The sequence below is a fragment of the Pristis pectinata genome, chromosome 7 (genome assembly GCF_009764475.1).
Source record: "Pristis pectinata isolate sPriPec2 chromosome 7, sPriPec2.1.pri, whole genome shotgun sequence".
Classification (NCBI taxonomy): Eukaryota; Metazoa; Chordata; class Chondrichthyes; order Rhinopristiformes; family Pristidae; genus Pristis; species Pristis pectinata.
The window spans coordinates 27,942,197-27,958,334 of NC_067411.1; the positions used below are offsets into that span (position 1 = coordinate 27,942,197).

At 42.7% G+C, this 16,138-nt stretch overlaps 1 long non-coding RNA gene across 1 annotated transcript; it reads left to right on the forward strand.

Annotated features, from left to right (window-relative positions):
- The first annotated feature begins 7,129 nt into the window (after positions 1-7,129).
- Positions 7,130-16,138, forward strand: LOC127572858 (uncharacterized). The gene is made up of 3 exons (XR_007956706.1): positions 7,130-7,274; positions 14,480-14,535; positions 15,912-16,138. It is a non-coding gene; the product is annotated as an uncharacterized LOC127572858 (long non-coding RNA).

Here is a 16,138-nt window from a genome sequence, read left to right on the forward strand (position 1 = left end):
TTCCATTGTTCATTGTCTCATTTCTCAAAAATCTATCAGATTAAGTTTGCATAAAATGTGACACTTTTTTTTTACGTGTATTGTAGTAACATGCTCAGACCTTTTCCTTATTTCAGTTCTCAATTATTCGATGTGTTAGATCGATTAAATTGTTTCTTTTATTCATTCAAGGGATGTGGGCTCCACAGTCTGAGTCAGCATTTAATTGCCCATCCCTAATTGCGCTTGAGGAGGTGGTGGTGGTGAACCACTGAAGTCCTTGAGATGTGGATACACTGACAGTGCTGTGAGGGAAGGAGTTCCAGGATTTTGACCCAACAACAGTGAAAGAAGAGCGATATATTTCCAAGTCAGTATGGTGTGTGACTTGGAGGGCAACTTCCAGGTAGTGGTGTTCCTTTGCTTTTGCTGCCCTTGTCCTTCTAGCTGGTAGAGTTCGTGGGTACAGAAGGTGCTGTCTCAGGATTTTTGGTGAGTTGCTGCAGTGCATGGATGGTACAAACAGCTGTTACTGTGCGTCGGTGGTGGAGTAAGTGAATGATTGTGGATGGGATGCATATCAAGTGGGTTACTCTGTCCTGTATGGTATTGAACTTCTTCAGTGTTCTTGAAGCTGCACTCATACAGGCAAATGGAGAGTATTCCATCATAGTCCTGACTTGAGCCTTGTGGTAATTTCCAGGAAAATGTTCTTGTTGCACTTGGATATTAGTTTTGTTCAAACGTTCAGGAGTAAGTATTGCAAAAGCAGATTAGTTGCTTATTAATCTGTGTACAACACAATGAACCATATAAATGAATATCTGTTCTGAACAGTATTCCTTTGCATTTGTAGTCTGTACAATGCAATCACGTTCATCCAAGAACTATGTGCATCTGTACAATGATTCTAACACTGAACGATACACATCTCTTAATTAATCCCTTCAATGTAATTAATGTGAATCAGTATAAAAGCTGTGAAGCTGCTAATGTTACATAAATATATTGCTTTGAATGGGTACACCTTGCCTTCTCCCAAGTTAAGTATTTAATAATATCACTAATATTGTCATTGTCAAGTAAAGTGCAACATTTCACTTCCTGGTTTCCCTTAGAATTGTGAAAATTTACAAATGTGTGTGTGTTGGGGTGGTTTGGCTTCTTTGGCAGCACTCTCAGCTGAATCAGAGCTGTGGGCTCAAGCTCTCCAATGGTCTTTGGTGATTCTTCAGTATGTTACCAGCTGCATCATTGGGGGCGCTAATGTTTCAAATAAAAAACTAAATTTGAGGGTTCTCTTTGTTTGCTTGGGGGGACTGAAAGATAATTTGATTCTCTTCAATGAAGGGTGGAGTTCCCACCATTCTACTCTCTCAACCAAAATTCTAGCATCTGGTCATTCTTTCATTGTACTGTTAGTGTAGCCCTGGTTTGTACAAATTTGTGCTTGTTTTTTGCAAAATAATTATGACTGTGCAAAAATTAATCTATTATCAATTAATTTGGGATACAATGAGGGTGTAAAAATATATTTCCCAGTTCTTTCTTTACCGAGGATTGCTATTCACATCAATTTTTGTTCAACTGGCATTGAGAAAATTTGTACATTTAGGATGTTTTAGATGTCTCAGTGGGCAAAAAGGTGGATAAATCCCCAGGGGCTGATGAGATCTATCCCAGGCTGCTACAGGAGACAAAAGAGGAGATTGCTGGGACCCTAACAGAGATTTTTAAATCTTCATTGGCCACAGGTGAGGTGCAACATGACTGGAAGGTGGCAAATGTGATAACTTTATTCAAGGGCAACAGGGATAAGTCAGGTAATTACAGGCCCATGAGTCTAAGATTAGTGATGAGGAAGTGACTGGGGAAAAAAAAGTTCTGAGAGTTAGGATCAATCTGCACAACCAGACCCCTCCATTCCCTTCATATTCATGTGTCTTTCTAAAAGCCTCTTAAGCACCACTAAACTGCCTGCTTCCACTACTACCCCTGGTAACCCATTCCAGGCACTTCCCACTCTCTGTTTAAAAAAAAAACTTTGCCCCTCACATTGCCTTTAAACCTCCCCCTCTAACCTTCACAAGACAAGGGAGCAGAAAGTAGGCCATTTGGCCCATCAAGTCTGCTCCAAAGAAAATAAAGGGAAAAAGAAATGAGAAATGGGGTAATGTCCATGAGAGAGAGAGAAAAAAAACTATTCCTTTCTAGCCCCAATTTCCGGCTTATCCCCATATCCCTTGATACTTTGACTAATTGGATAACTATCTATCTCCCCTTAAACGCCTCCAATGATCGAGCCTCCTCTGCTGTACGTGGCAAAGAATTCCATAAATTCACTACCCTCTGGCTAAAGAAATTTCTCCTCAACTCTGTTTTAAACCTGTACCCTCTAATTCTAAGATTGTGTCCTCTGGTCCTGAACTCACCCACCAAGGGAAACAGCTTGGCCACATCTACTCTGTCTAGTCCTTTCAACATGCTAAATGTTTCTATGAGGTCCCCTCTCATTCTTCTGTACTCCAGTGAGTACAGTCCAAGAGCCGACAAACGCTCATCATATGTAAGCCCTTTCATTCTGGGAATCATCCTCGTAAATCTCCTCTGAACCCTCCCCAACATCAGCACATCCTTCCTAAGATATGGGGCCCAAAACTTCACACAGTATTCCAAATGAGGCCTCACTAGTGCCCCGTAGAGCCTCATCAACACCTCCCTACTTTTATACACTATACCTCTCGAAATGAATGCCAACATAGCATTCGCTTTCCTTACCGCCGATCTGACCTGGTGGTTAATCTTTAGGGTATCCTGCACAAGTACCCCCAATTCCCTTTGTACTTCTGTACTTTGAATTTTCTCCCCTTCTAGTTAATAATCTGCCCGTTTTATTTCTTCTTCCAAAGTGTACAACAGCACATTTCTCAACATTGAATCTCATCTGCCATTTCCTTGCCCATTCTCCTAAACTATCTAGGTCTCCCTGCAACCTTCCTGTCTCCTCCATGCTCCCTACTCCCCCACCTATCTTGGTGTCGTGCAAACTTAGCCACAAAACCATTTACTCCATCATCCAAATCGTTAATGTACAAAGTAAAAAGAAGCAGCCCCAACACCGACCCTTGCAGAACACCACTAGTAACTGGTAGCCAACTAGAACAGGATCCTTTTATTCCCATCCTTTGCTTTCTGCCTACCAGCCAATGCTCCACCCATTCCAATATCCTACCTGTAATTCCATGACCTCTCATCTTATTAATCAGCCTCTTGTGCGGCACCTTGTCGAAGGCCTTTTGAAATTCTAAATACACAACATCTACAATTTCTCCCTTATCCACCCTACCTGTGATTTCCTCAAAAAAACTCCCAATAGGTTGGTCAGGCAAGATCTTCCCTTCACGAAACCTTGCTGGCTTGGACCTATCTTGCCTTGCACCTCTAGGTATTCCATAACCTCATCCTTGAGGATTGATTCTAATAACTTTCCCACCACCGATGTCAGACTAATAGGTCTGTAATTTCCTTTATGCTGCCTCCCACCTTATACAGCGGAACTACATTTGCGACCCTCCAGTCCTCTGGAACCACACCGGAGTCTGTCGATTCCTGGAAAATTATCACCAGTGCTTCCGCTATCTCTAAAGTCACCTCCTTCAGAACCCGGGGATGCACCTCATCCAGTCCTGGAGACTTATCTGTCTTTAGTCCGTTTAGCTTTCCTAGCACCTTCTCTCTAGTAATCTTAACTGAACTCAGCTCCATTCCTTGAGAGCCCTGACTGTCCGGTATATTGCTGATGTCCTCCACAGTGAAGACCGATGCAAAATATTCATTTAGTTCCTCTGCCATCTCTTTATCATCCATTATAATCTCCCCTGCACTGTTATCGATTGGTCCTCTATCAACTCATTTGTCTCTTTTACTCTTCATATATTTAAAAAAAACTTAGTATCCTTTCGAATGTTATCTGCCAACTTCCTTTCATAATTCATCTTTTCTTTCCTAATGACCTTCTTAGTTTCTTTCTGCAGGTTTTTAAATGTTTCCCAGTCTTCTGTTTTCCCACTAATTCTTGCTTCCTTGTATGCCCTCCCATTTGCTCTTATTTTAGCCTTAACCTCTCTCGTTATCCACATTTGTGCCTTTTCTCCATTCAAAACCTTTTTTCTTGGAATATATCTATCCTGCATTTTCCTTATTTCTTGTAGAAATTCTATCCATTTCTGCTCTGCCGTCCCTCAAGCTAGCTTACTCTTCCGATCAATTTGGGCCAGCTCCTCTCTCATACCACTGTAATTTCCTTTGTTCCACTGAAATATCGATACACCAGTTATCAGCTTCTCCTTCTCAAATTTGAAACTGAACTCAATCATATTGTGATCACTAGTTCCTAATGGTTCCTTTACCTTTTAGTTCCCTAATCACCTCCGGATCGTTACACAGCACCCAATCCAAAACAGCCGATCCCCTGGTGGGCTTATCAACAAGTTGCATCAAAAAGCCATCCTGAAGACCTTCTACAAACTCTCTCTCCTGGGATCCACTGCCTTGCTGGGTTTCCCAATCCACCTTCATGTTAAGATCCCCCATAATTATCTTAACATTGTCACTCTGACATGCTTTTCTATTTCTAACTGCAACTTATAGTCCACATCCTGACTGCTATTAGGGATTCCACTATTATTTTCCTTTTACCCTTGCTATTTCTTAGCTCCACCCATAAGGATTCCACTTCTTCTGACCCAATGTCCTTCCTTTCTATTGATTTTATATCAGTACTAACCATCAGGGCCACACCACCCCCTCTGCCTACCCGCCTATCCTTCCTCTACACTGTGTACCCCTGGATATTTAGTTCCCAATCACATCCATCATAAAGCCATGACTCAGTGATTGCCACAATGTCGTATTTATTAATCTGTAGTTGTGCCACTAAGTCATCCACTTTATTCCTAATGCTACGTGCATTTAAATATAGTACATTTAGGCCGGTATCTGCTACTGGTTTTGTTGTACTTCTATTGTTCAGCAAATTATCCTGACTTTTCACCTGCCTGTCCTTCTTACCATCCTCACTGCACACTATCTTGGACTTGTTTCTATAAACCTCCTCCTCTACCCTAATATCTTCTATCCTTACATCCTGGTTTCCATCCTCCTGCCAGATTAGTTTAAACCCTCCCCAACAGCTAAATTAAATATTCCCGCCAGGATATTGGACCCCTTGGAGTTTAAAAGTATGTCCTCTGGTGTTTGACATTTCTACTCTGGGGAAAAAAGATTCTGTCTACCCTATCTACGCCTCTCATAATTTAAAAAACCTTTATCAGGTCTTCCCTCACCTTCCAACACTCCAGGGAGAACGACCTAAATTTGTCCAACCTTTCCTTATAGCTCATACCCTCTCATCCAGGCAGCATTTTGGTAAACCTCTGCTACACCTTTTCCACAGTCTCCATGTCTTTTCTATAATGGGGCGACCAGAAATGCACACAATACTCCAGGTGTGGTTTGACGAAAGTTTTGTATAGCTGCAGCATATCTTCCTTACTGGCCTTCAGACAGGGCAATGGGTATAGGAGTTGGGACATTATGTTGCAGTTGTACAAGGTGTTGGTGAGAAATCACTTGGAATATTGTGTACAGTTTTGGTCACCCTGTTATAGGAAAGATATCATTAAGATGGGTATCAGGAAGGGGAAGTCAGGAGAACACAGTCCTCACTGAGCATTCAGTGGTCGAAAGGGTGAGCGGCTTCAAGTTCCTGGGAGTCAACATCTCAGAGGATCTATCCTGGGCCCTAGACACTGATGTAATCATGAAGAAGGCACGCCAGTGGCTCTACTTCATTATGAGATTGAGATTTGGTATGTTACTAAAGGCTCTTACAAATTTCCATAGACGTACAGTGGAGAGTATCCTGATTGGTTGCATCACAGTCTGGTATGGAGCTTCCAATGCACAGGATTGCAAGAGGCTGCAGAGGGCTGTAGACTTACCCAGCTCCATCATGGGCACAACCCTCCCCACCATCGAGGACATCTTCAAGAGGCAGTGCCTCAAGAAGGCAACATCTATCATTAAGGACCCTCACCATCTGGGACATGCCCTCTTTTCGTTTCTACCATTGGGGAGGAGGTACAGGAGCCTGAAGACCTACACTCGATGATTCAGGAACAGCTTCTTCCCCTCTGCCATCAGATTTCTGAACGGTCCTTGAACACTACCTTTTTTTTGCACTACTTTATTTATTTTTGTAATTTATAGATTTTTTGTGTCTTTGCACTGAACTGCTGTTGCAAAATAACAAATTTCACATCATATGTCAGTGGTAATAATTTTGATTCTGATTCTGAAAGAGTGCAGAGGAGATGTACAAGAATATTGTCAGGACTCGAGGATCTGAGTTTACATGGAGAGGTTGAGCAGGCTAGGACTTTATCCCCTGGAGCATAGGAGACTGAGGGGTGACTTTATGGAGGTGTATAAAATCATGAGGAGCATAGATAGGGTGAATACACGCAGTCTTTTCCCCAGGGAAATTGAATCAAAAACTAGAAGACATAGTTCACTGTACTTGTGCACATGACAATCAACGTGGCGATTTACACAGAGAGTGCTCAGTATATGAAATGAGCTTACAGAGGAAGTGGTTGAGGCAGGTACAATAATATTTCAAAGACACTTGGGTAGGTACATGGATAGGAGTGGTTGGGAGGGATATGGGTCAAATGCGGGCAAATGGGACTAGCTTTTAAATGGGAATCTTGGTTGGCACAGATGTGATGGGCCAAAGGGCCTATTTCCGTGCTGAGATGGTATGTCAAATATATGTACGTAGGTGGCTGGGTCAGCATGCACTCGAGGGGCCTGTTTCCACCAACTGGACCACCTCCTGTAGTTACGGAGTGTCCTTTTCGTTTGGCTAAACTCTTTGACCAACGGTTGAAGGTCACTGAAGGGAAACTCTTGCCCCTGCTTCTCTCCCCACAGCCGCTGCCCGACCTGCTGAAAGTTTCCGTCACCACCCAAACCTTTCAGCACCTGCCGTCCAGCTGCTGCCCTTCCAGATGTGGCGCAGCCGCTTCACCGCCCCCGGTCACGTGAACGCGGACTCTGATGACGTAGCCGCGTTTGTTTTGGCGCACGTCGGTTTCGCGGCACGGGCTGGAGCTGCTATTGGGCGCGCGATCTGCGCTTGAACAGAGGAAGGAAAAGCCCGCGAAAGGCGCCGATTAACGGCCGGCGGTGGCGGCAAGGCGATGAGCGAGCAGGAGGCGCTGCCCAGGCTGGTGGGTTGGTGATGGCGGCGCCGTTGGGGGGGGGGTCCGCGGCGGCCTTGGGCCTGGGCCTGGGCCTGGGCCTGGGCCAGAAAAACGATATGACTGAAGTTGCCGACGTTAATGTCGGCGGGCGGGGGAGGGAACGGTTGCGGGAGGAGGGGGAAGAGGGGAGGGGGCGGAGGAGGGGAGGAGGCAGAGGGGAGGGGGGGGGAAGAGGGGAGGGAGGCAGAGGGGAAGGGGGGTGGGAGGTAGAGGGGGAGGAGAGGCGGGGAGGGGAAGGGGGCAGAGGGGGGGGAGGGGAGCGGAGGGAGCAGAGGGGAAGGGGCAGAGGGGGGGGGGGGAGGGGGAGGAGGGGAGGGCAGAGGGAGGAGAGGGGGTGGAGGGGAAGTGGGAGAGGAGGCGAGGGGAGGAGTGAGGAGGGGGGTGGGCGGGTGAGGAGGGAGGGCGGGGGGGGAGAGGGTGAAGGGAGGTGGTGAAGGGAGGATTTGTTGTGAATGTTGTGGCAGGTCTCAGACAGAAGTTAGACCACCATAAATGGTCTGTGGTAAAATTCCGACAATACCACGACAATCATTTGGAAACCCTGATGGTTCAGCACCTCGCTGGCTGATGTTTTTAATTTCCACCTGCCCACTCCCGGACCAACAGACCATGCCACCCTTGAGCTCCTGGACCACCTGTTCCCAGGGCTTCCAGACCTCCTGCCCACCCTCTTTAAACTTGCTTGGTTCTATTGTCATTGTAAGGTGACAAGTCTGCAAGGAGACGGTGTGCTAAGGTGAGAAGTGGGGTGTAGATTTGATGGTGGCAGCACAATGGGTCTGAGCCATCTGTAGCTGAAAGGATGAAGAGGGTAGTTGAGAGGGCTTCAAATGAATAAATGTGGGACGTTGACAGAAATCAAAATAGCTGTAGGGTTGCTATTATAAAAGTGATGAGAACAAAGTCTGTGTCTTTAATAGAACGGGAGGTAATATGCGGACTCTGAGCACTTCCCATAACTTGAAAGTTATTCATTTGGTGTCAACAAAGAAATCTAATATCTCCCCAGATCGGAATCGGGTTTGTAGTTTAGCGGCAGCAGTCTAGTTGAAAGACATAAAAGTTACTATAAATTACAAAATAAATAGTAAAAAAAGGAATAATGAGGTAGTGTTCAAGCATCGTTCAGAAATCTGATGGCGGAGGGGAAGAAGCTGTTCCCGAATCGTTGAGTTTGGGTCTTCGGACTCCTGTACCACCTCCCTGATGTAGTAACAGGAAGAGGACATGTCCCAGATGATGAGGGTCCGTAATGATAGATGCCACCCTCTTGAGGATATCCTCAATGGTGGGGAGGGTTGTGCCTGTGATGGAGCTGGCTGAGTTACAACCCTCGGCAGCCTCTTGTGATTCTGTGTATTGGAGCCTCGGTACCAGGCTATGGTGCAACCAGTCAGAATGCTCTCCACCGTGCAGCTATAGAAATTTGCAAGAGTCTTTAGTGACATACCAAATCTCCTCAAACTCCTAAAAGAGTGGAGCTTCTGGCGTGCCATTTTCAGGATTGCATTAATGTGTTGGGCCCAGGATAGATCCTCTGAGATGTTGATGCCCAGCAACTTGAAGCTGCTCAAACTTTCAACCGCTGAATGCTTAGTGGGTACTGGTATGAGTTCTGACTTCCTCTTCCTGAAGTCCACAATCAACTCCTTGGTTTTGCTGATATTGAGTGCTAGGTTGTTGTTGCTACACCATTCAACCAGCTGATCTATCTCTCTCCTGTATGGCTCCTCATTGCCATCTGAGATTTTACCAACAGTGGTGTCTGCAAATTTATAGATGGCGTTTGAGATACGCAAGTACAGTGGGAATTTTCATATTTCTGATGTTGGATGTGAAACAAAGGTCTTAGTTTATCAAAAAATCATGATTCCTTCTTGTAGGTATATATTGACTGCAACAGATTCATCAGAACTATCATGGATGATTAATGTGAGACGTTCATGCGAGTATTTTTGTTTTAGAATTAATATGTGTAATTAAAAAACATTGTCAATAAGGGAGGTAAGAAAGGTCTTATACAAAGGCAAAGAACAGTACAGAGTTCAATGATGTAAGGGGCAGAAAGATGTTAAGAAAGTGATCAGAGTTGCAAAATGAAATAAAGGACTGTGCTAAAGGTTTCCACAAAATGCTGTAATTCAAAGGCTATCTCAGAGTAATGGAAGCAGTTCCTTGACCATGGAAGCAGGTGATAGTTTAGGTAAACAAGAAATGGCATGCTGTCAAAATAACTATTTGGCATCATGTTTTATAAAGTGGAATGAAAATAAAGTATCAGTGAAACAAGGAAAACTCAACGTAAATCAAGGAGAGCAATTAGACTGTGTTTCCATATGTGTGTGGTCCAAGAGCAAACCTTGGAATAAAGGGATGTCCCTTTAAAACTGAAATCAGGAGTTTCTTCAGCCAGTGGGTAGTAATCTGTGGAATTGATTGCCACAGAGGACTGTGGAGGCCAAGTCATTGAGTGTATTCAAGGCAAAGGTTGATAGATCCTTGATCGGTAAGGGGGAGAAGGTGGGAGAATGGGGTTTTAAAAAAAATCAGCCATGGTTGAATGGCAGAACAGACTAGATGGGCTTAATGACCTAATATCTCCCCATGGTGAGAATACTTGGCACAACCTTCCTCTCTTGCATTATTTTGGGCAGTCAGGGGCTAATGACTCTCAGGAGTAGTGGAGATGCAACACTTTTTCAATGAAGCTAGGAGAACATCCCTAAATTTCTTCCTCTGTCCATCTTGAAATCTTGTGGCAAAGCCCATAGGAGAATGTCTTTCTCAGCAGTTTGACATCTGGTGTGAGAACAACATAGTCTGCCCGTTGGTGCTAGCTGAGTTTAATCGGAGCCTCAATGCTGGGATGTTGGTCTGGGAGGTTACTTTGACATTGGTTCACTTATCCTGCCAGTGGACTTGAAGGATTTTGCAGAGACAACACTGGTATTACCTTTCCAGTGTGTTTTGAGCTTAATGCTGTAAATAGTCCATTATTCAAAAGTGTACAGGAGGCTGATCTTCATTGCTGCCTGGTCAGCTATGAGAATTGTGCTGGTTTTGAGATGTTGATCTTCAGATACTCATCCTTTTACAGCTAAGGGCTGATGGTAATGCTGATTTTCCTTATTGATGTCCATCTTCAGTGAAATGTGATTATGAAGAAGTGGTCCACAAGTGAAAACACAGGTGGACAGAGTGGTGAAGAAGGCATTTGGCATGCTTGCCTTCATCAGTCAGGACATTGGAAGTCATATTGCAGCTGTATAAGGCATTGGTGAGACTGCACATGGAATAATGCAATTCTGGTTGCCTGGGTTAGGAAGGATGTCATTAAGCTAGAAAGGATGCAGAGAAGATTCATGAGGATGTTACCGGGACTGGAGGACTTGAGCTACAGGTTAGATTGGTTGGAGAGACTGGTTACACTGGGACTTTTTTCATGATTTTATAAAACTGTGAAGGATGACTTCATAGAGGTTTATAAAATCATGAGGAGCATAGATGAGGTTTTGTAATCATTTTGTTCATAACAGATAAATCACTGATCCTTTTGAGACATTTTATGATTCTAGGATAGATAAATGATTTCCTCTTGGAGAATTTGGGGCACTTAATTTGGTTATTCAGCAGTGGTGGCATAAAACACCTTCACAAAACCTAGAATATCATTCCTTAGGTGCTGCTTAAGGCTGGGCCTGTTGAAAATATCAAAATATGACATGATTAAACTTGCCGAGCAATGGTGAGGGCTGTAAAATTATGATAATCTGCAGTCCTAGTTTTTGCAAATTTCATTGGCTTGACATCTGGCTCACTTGGTTCTGTTTCTTGTGCTCTGTTTAAACTCATCAGAGCCTTGTTTCCCATTCTCCCTTTGAACACACCTGGTTTACTGGGAAACTTTGTATAATACTGTGTAAGATCTTAAAAAAAATCTTGAAAAATGTATTGATCAAGATATCTTTATTAGTCACATGTACATCGAAACACAGTGAAATGCATCTTTTGTGTAGAATGTTCTGGGGGCAGCCCGCAAGTGTCGCCATGCTTCCGGCGCCAACATGGCATGCCCACGACTTCCTAACCCATATGTCTTTGGAATGTGGGAGGAAACTGGAGCACCCGGTGGAAACCCAGTCAACTTTCTTGGAGACCAAGCCAAGATGGAGCGAGGTGGACTTTAACTCCATCGATTGAAAAGTTCTGACAATCCAGCACAGTTAAGGTACAGATCAGCCATGAACTATTTAAACAGCAGAACCAGCTTGTGGCAGAATCATTTTATCTGTTCCTACTGTCTTCCACCTCTCTCTGTCTTGGCTTGGTCTCCAAGAAAGTTGACTTCATAATGAACCATACAATAATAAGAAATAACTAAATTACAAATCACATTGAAATTTGTATGCAGCCACTAATTTTAAATCAATTGCCAGTACCATTTCCATAATCTTTGTTACAGTTAAAAGGATAAGATAAGATATCTTTATTAGTCACATGTACATTGAAATACACAGTGAAATGCATCTTTTGTGTAGAGTGTTCTGGGGGCAGCCCGCAAGTGTGGCCACGCTTGATTCTGATCTCTGGCACCATCTGACTGGCTGCATGATTTTCCTCCAGGTGCTTCAGTTTCCTCCCTCATCCTGTAAATGTGATGTTTGTTGGTTTAATAGACTATTGTAAATTCTGCCCCGCATGTGTGACTGGTGGTACAATCAGTTGGTGGGGGGGGCGGTGGTGCAGGGAAATGTTGGAGAATAGATGACAGGGTAATAAGTGGGGAAATAGAATGGCTTTAAGAGTTGGCACGTGCTGAGTTGATTGAGGCGTAAATATTGGCAGTGACAACAGAACTATATTGCTTTTCTTTGGTCAGTGATGTAGGTCTTTTTGGCAAGGGCCAACTGAACTTCAGTTTATTATTTCATTTGACAGACTGCATTGACAATACAGCAGTGGATTATCAACCTGGATTATGTATTTATTTCTCTGAGGTAGAAAACCATAGCATTCTCTTTTGGGAGAGAGTGCTAAATCAGGGTGGCAGATTTGAACGGACGTATCCTTTAAAAATGTATAGAGATTCTTAAAGCTAGCATCAATGAGTTACAGAGTTGTATAGCAACATGCTGACCAAGGTGTTTACCTGAGCTGGTTCCATTTGCCTGTGTTTACTTAGACCCTTCATGATTTTATAAACATCTAAGGTCACCCCTCTGCCTCCTACACTCCAGGAAAAAAATGTCCCAGCCTATCCTTGTAACTCAAGCCCTCCAGTCCCAGTAAAATCCTCATGTATCTTTTCTGCCCCTTTCCAACTTACTGACATCCCTCCCGTAGTTGGGCAACCAGAACTGCAGACAATACTTCCAAATGTGGTCTCACCAATGACTTGTACAGTTGTAATTTGACGTCCCAATGACAAATGCTGCATTCATGCCCAGTCTAGCTGTGCCTCCACTTTCAAGGAATTATGTACCTGTATCGCTAGGTATCTTTGTTCTACAACGCTCTCCAGGGCCATACCATTTACTCCGCTCTGCCCTGGTTTAACTTGCCGAACACCTTGCACTTGTCCAAGTTATACTCCATCTGTCATTCTTTGCCACACTTCCCAAGTTGATCTAGATCCCGTTGTAATTTTAGATAACCCTCTTCACTATCCACTATGTCACCAATTTTAGTGTCATCCACAAACTTACTAACCATGCCAACTATATTCTCATCCAAATCGTTAATGTAGATGACAAACAACAGTGCAACCAGCACCAATTCCTGTGGCACACCACTGGTCGTAGGCCTCCAATCTGAAAAACAACCCTCCATTACCCCCTCTGACTCTGTCCTCCAAGCCAATTTTGTATCCATTGGCTAGCTCAACCTGAGCCCATGTGATCTAATCTTCCAGACTAGCCTACCATGCGGGACCTTGTTAAAGGCCTTGGTAAAGTCCATGTAGACTATGCCTACCACCCTGCCCTCGTTAATTCTCTTCGTCACCTTTTCAAAAAAAAAACTCGATCATATTTGTGAGATACAATTTCTAATGCATAAAGCCATGTTGACTATCTGTAATCAGTCCTTGCCTTTCCAAATGCTTGTAGATCCTGTCCCTTAATCCCCTCCAATAACTTTCCCACCACTGATGTTAGGTTCAATGGCCTGTAGTTCCCTGGCTTGTCTTTGCAGCCCTTTTTAAATAAAGGCACTACATTAGCTTCCAGTCTTCCGGTACCTTACCACTGTCTCAAGATGATGCAAGTATCTCTGCCAAGGCCCCCTCAATTCCTTCCCTAGCTTCCTCAACATCTTTGGATAAACCTAGTCAGGCCCAGGAGATTTATCCACCTTAATATGCTTTTAGACTGCCAACGCCACCTCTTTTGTAATGTGGACATTTTACAGATATATCACTATTCATTTCCCTTAACGTCTGTTCCCTTTTACAGATTAAATACAGACAAGAAATATTCTTTTAAGACCTTGCCCATCTCCTGTGACTCCACACATAGCCACGTTGATCTTTAAGGGAACCTATTCTCTCCCTAGTTACCCTTTTGCTTTTAGTATACTTAAAATCTCAAGATTCTCCTTTACCATAGCTGCCAGAGCTGTTTCGTGTCCTCTTTTTGCCCTCCTGATTCCCCTCTTAAGTGTACTCCTACATCTCTTATACTCCTTAAGGGATTCACCTGTTCCCAACTGCTGAAACGTCGTATGCCTCCTTTTTCCTGACCAGAGCCTATATCCGTCATCAACCAGGGTTCCCTAATCCTGCCAGCCTTGCTCTTCACTCTAACAAGAACGTATTGTCACTGAACATTTAAAAGCCTACACTTGCCAGACGTCCCTTTACCTGCTAACAGCCTCTCCCAATCAACCTTTGCACATTCCTGTCTAATGCCTTCAAAATTTGCCTTGCCCTAATTTAAGACTTTAAATTGTGGCCCAGTCCTATCTTTTTTATAACTATTTTTAAAGCTATTAGAATTATGGTCACTGGATTCAAAATGCTCCCACACTGACACTTCAGTCACTTTCCCTGCCTCATTTCCCAATAGGAAGTCCAGAATTGCCCCCTCTCTATTAGGGCCATCTACAAATTGTTTTAGAAAATGGATGTTACAGTGATAAATTGTTGAAATTTTACATTACCTTTTGTTTTACAGGCATTGCCAAAACAGCCCTACAGAAGTAGATTCTACAGAGACAATGCATTTGGAAGGTAAAAGAACATTGAATTGTTTCTGATTGAAATAATTGTCTGTACTTATGGAATAAATGCATGTTCGTGAGGACTTTTATGCTGGTACTGAGTAAATTCTTATTTATGTGCAGGTGTTTACAAAATTAAGTAATTAAATACAACTCAATTAGAGGTTCTGGAAAATTGTCCACTTTCTTTTCTGTCATTTGTTCAGTTTTGAATGGCTTTGCAGTTGTAGCTTTACAATTATAAGAAAAATGAAGGAAAAAAAAGCTGGATGAAGATTCTTATTTAAAGGAAGAGAGTTGCAGATGAATTGTAATGTTCACTGGAGTGTCTATGTGCTTTTAAGTAAATGTTAAGAAATTTGTGTAGTTGTCACACTGAAATATGAATGAGAGCGTAGCATTTTTTTTCATTTCGTCCAGTTAATTAAATATCTTATTTACAGTGTCATGTGAAATATGAAAAACAATCAGCGTTAATGCATGGAAAGAAGTCATTTAGCCTGTTCTGCCTGTAGCAGTTCTTTGAAAGAATTATTCAATTAGCCCCACTCTCGTGTTCTTTCCTAAAAGCTTTTAAAATATTTCCTTTTCAAGTATATGTATATCCAGTTCCATTCTGAAGTGTAGGTATGTGATTAGGATACAACCTTCTTGAACACTGGCATTTAATTTAATTTGGAAAAGCATTGATGCAATCTATGTTTTCAGCTTGTGCAATTCCTCTGATCCAAGGTATCTCAGATACCTTTGCTTTGAATTGCTCTGTTCTCTCAAGTTGTCCATAAGAAAAAGATTCAGTGCACTAATAAGTATGAAACCAGGCATTTGCTGTCAAAGGAGCTGCAGTGGAATGACTTTGTGATATTGGCAATATTGGTTAAAAATTCTCTCTTTTGCAAGAAACACTAGGTGTGGCAGTAGTGTGTCTGGTCTGTAGGGGGAGGCATGTTACATGTTGGCTAAAAATCCTGATGTTGGGTTTCAGCCTGAAACATGGGCATACACCATTGCCTCTGTGATGCTGCTTGACCTGCTGAGTTCTTCCAGCATTGTTTTTTTAGTCAAAAATAACTCTGGGTAAAATTATTTTATAATATATAATTTTTTGAAACTACCTTATGAATATAGATTATCTTGACTGTTTAAATGGTCATTAACAACAATAAAATGTTACAACTGTAATATACTGGTATTTAATTTGCCAATTTTGGTTATAGCCCTATGAGGTGGGAATTGATATCCAATATTTAGATGCCTTCAATAAATCTGCAAACTTGTGTACTGAATTTTGTAATTGAATTTTCAGGTTTCACAAAATATGATATGCTAAGTTATTTGGATCTGTGTCAGAAGATTTCTCATTTTAATTTCTTTCAAACTTTCTAGGCTGACAGGAAAACCAATGAACGTCATCTCGCAGAAAAATGCAAACGCATCAACTATTGTTAATAACTTCCTGGCTGGACTAGGTGAATTTAAATACTCAGATTAAATGCAATAGATTAAACTATATGAATGGTACCACTGAATGGTTGAACAAAACTGATTTTTCAATGAAAAGTATGATTTCAGCTGCATCTGACAGATCAGGAAGGAAAATTAAGTGAAAGTTA